Source organism: Myotis lucifugus, unplaced genomic scaffold, assembly GCF_000147115.1.
Source record: "Myotis lucifugus unplaced genomic scaffold, Myoluc2.0 scaffold_400, whole genome shotgun sequence".
In the NCBI taxonomy this organism is placed as follows: Eukaryota; Metazoa; Chordata; class Mammalia; order Chiroptera; family Vespertilionidae; genus Myotis; species Myotis lucifugus.
Window position 1 is genome coordinate 726,912 of NW_005871448.1, and position 3,104 is coordinate 730,015.

At 45.5% G+C, this 3,104-nt stretch overlaps 1 protein-coding gene across 1 annotated transcript in view; it reads left to right on the forward strand.

Moving 5' to 3' along the window:
- The first annotated feature begins 1,281 nt into the window (after positions 1-1,281).
- PAG1 (phosphoprotein membrane anchor with glycosphingolipid microdomains 1) overlaps positions 1,282-3,104 on the forward strand; it is a 60,990-nt gene continuing 59,167 nt past the window's right edge. Inside the window, exon 1 of the mRNA XM_014467500.2 lies at positions 1,282-2,670. The gene's annotated coding sequence lies outside the window, so the exon portion shown is untranslated. The remainder of the gene's footprint in view (positions 2,671-3,104) is intronic.

Below are 3,104 nucleotides of genomic sequence, written 5' to 3' on the forward strand. Positions count from 1 at the left end.
CCACTCCTACTCCCTGCCCCTGCACGCAGGCCAGACGCTGCTGTTACAGTCCCGCAGACGCTGCCAAAGTACATTCAATGAGGAATGATGCGCTGCGTCTCCATGGTGAGCCACGGAGAGATGGGTCCACTTCTCACCTTTAGATCCTGCCTCCAAGCGGGAATGTAGGAATGCGAAGGAGTCAGAATACGGTCAGATTTGTGCTTCCGCTTTTGGATACACTGAAGACAGCATAACTGTTTGATTGGTTGAGTTGCCCCCAATAGAATATTCATCATTGAGGTTTTAAAATTAAATCTTTGTCTTTCTGCAGGCTTCACTGGCAGGGGCTGGGGAGTTAAAACTGTAACATTAGATTTCCATTTTTTCTGGTTCATGCAAAGAACATGTTTAGATAAATGCATTTCCATCCTCATCAGTATTACTTGAATATTATTTTAGAGCTCATGATATCATTAGCTATGAATTCTCTCTTATGAATTTCAAATTATGTTATAATAACTGATGACAATCCCACAAGAGCACAGTAAAAATAAATAAACTTTGAAATACAGAAGGATTAGTGGGGATGAGAAGGCACTGTGTCGCAGAGTGCTTTTGTCCCCGGTGTTTGCTTTATCCAGTAAATATTTGCCTCGCACTTTAATTTCAGTTTCTCTATCTGAAAAGTTATGCAGGAGCAGCCTTTGTTTTCAAGAACAACGGCGATGTTTATAGTACTTAAGTCAAAAGCAGAAGCCATAAATTAATTCTAATCTTCTGAGCAAAGACATTAGCCTTTGTGTAACATAAGGATTTGGGTTTGTTCATACAAAATAATCCAAAGAATAATAGTTCCCGATGCTCGCTCAACAGCGATCATGAAAGATGAATGTTTTCCTCGGTTAATGAGTATGTAATACACTAATAGCTTCTCCACCTTCTCCCTGAGAGTTAGATTATCTGTAGGCTTTCCAGGCTGTATTTTGATCAGACATGTAAGGAAGTGATATTGCTCAATTAATGTCAAATGAAGGAGGACTTTTACTTTCTGACTTAGAGAAAAGTGCCGCCCACCATCAGACTTCAGAAAGCTGAAATACTTAGAGGGGGGAGGTCAGTGGATATGGATGTTCAGCTAAATCATCGGCTCAGTGTCCTGCTGCTTGGCTGGCCTCTTGCAGCGGGGGCAGCTGCTGCTCTCAGCGTTTATTTCACTGTTCTGGATGCTGCAGGGGCGAGGGGGGGCGGGGGGGGGTAGGGCAGCAGACCTCCCATCTAAGCTGGGGGGCAGCGTGTGAAGTCCCACTGCACAGACTCACATACAAATTACGTTCATGTTTCAATGAATAGATTCCTGCGGGTCGATAGCCTCAGCCAATGACCATTTTCCAACGACTCGGCAGTTTGGGGCAGAACGAGGAGGGGGAGACTCGCGCAGAAGCGTGGCCCTGGTGGAGACCGTGTGGAGAACATGCGTGCCAGCCCCCTTCGTGTTTATCATGGGAACAATAACCCCTAATTTGTAGAAGTTGTATAGAATAGAAATAATCCTTGCGCAGCACCTGGCTGGTGGTAGATGCTTAGGAAATTGTGGTGGCAGTGGTCCTTGATGTACTAGTAATAATAACCACGTGTTTGAGGCATGATGCTTGGCATGTGGTCCCTGGCTCTGTGGGGTGTTCTGAGGTTGTCCTTGGCACTCACAGGTGCTGCGCCCGCCAGGTGTGGGAAGAGGGGTCTCGGTCTTGGTCAGTGAGGGGCTCTTCTTTAGATGCCATGTTTCCTGTCAGATGCAATGGTGACTGGGTGGCATTGAGAAAAGGGGGCAGCAGTCATGCGAGTATTCACGACAGCATGTTTTTTTGAAAGTGAAAATTTGGAAACAATTTGCCTCAATAATGAGAAAGTGACTAAGGATATAAAAATTTATACTTCTTTGTCATTTTTTAAATGACATGTTTTGCAGTCTGTTTTGAAACATGGAAATGCATATTTGACATAATAACTGAAAATGGTACAAGCAGTATTGCTTCGCCGATGGCAACTTTGGAAATGTTTCTAAGACATGGAAGATCAAAGGAACCTTCACAATGCAGTAAACGGGGTTTTAATATTCACGGTTTCTCTGTTTTCCACAGGGTTGGTCAGCTTGGTAGGAACTGTTATGACCTATCTGTCGTAAGAATGTAATCACCTTCATTTTCTCCTTCTGATGAAAAAGTGCGTTCTGTGGCCTAACGACAGCCGTCACGATGGACTTTTGGGCTAAACTTATTTTGTAAATTAGACCTCTTCTGTGGTTTTTGTTTGTTTGTCTGTTTGTTTTTTCTGGGTTGCCAAAATTTTGTGTAGCTACAATAAAACAAAGAAGGTCAAGGGTTGAAGAGAAGATTTAGGCTTTCAATTAACCCGGCACAGAGACATGCATAAGTAGATGAACCCGTCTAGTCATTTGCATGGCATTAGTGGTCCTGATGGTTTCAAAAAGTCCAAGTAGTTTTAAGGGTACCTGACAGCGATTTGTTAGATGAGGACTTCTCTGTCCTCTCCCTTCCATTTCCTCTGTCGCGTCTCCCAGGGAACCAACTTCTCAGCACCCACTTTGGAGAAGAATGTCGTCAAGCTGTGGATGATGCTTCACTGGGTCAGGGTAACTCCGGCGTCCACCAACATCAGAGCCAGCTTAAGGTTGGCACCGTGACTTACACTGCACGGGAAATAATGTTAAGGTTTAAATGTATGCATAGACCTATCTCCAGAAAAGTCTTGAGGTGAAAGGGAAGGCCCAGGTGAGTGTGAGATGAATGGGAAGGCCCAGGTGAGTGTGAGGTGAATGGGAAGGCCCAGGTGAGGGTGAGGTGAATGGGAAGGCCCAGGTGAGTGTGAGATGAATGGGAAGGCCCAGGTGAGTGTGAGATGAATGGGAAGGCCCAGGTGAGTGTGAGGTGAATGGGAAGGCCCAGGTGAGTGTGAGATGAATGGGAAGGCCCAGGTGAGTGTGAGATGAATGGGAAGGCCCAGGTGAGTGTGAGGTGAATGGGAAGGCCCAGGTGAGTGTGAGGTGAATGGGAAGGCCCAGGTGAGTGTGAGTGAATGGGAAGGCCCAGGTGAGTGTGAGGTGA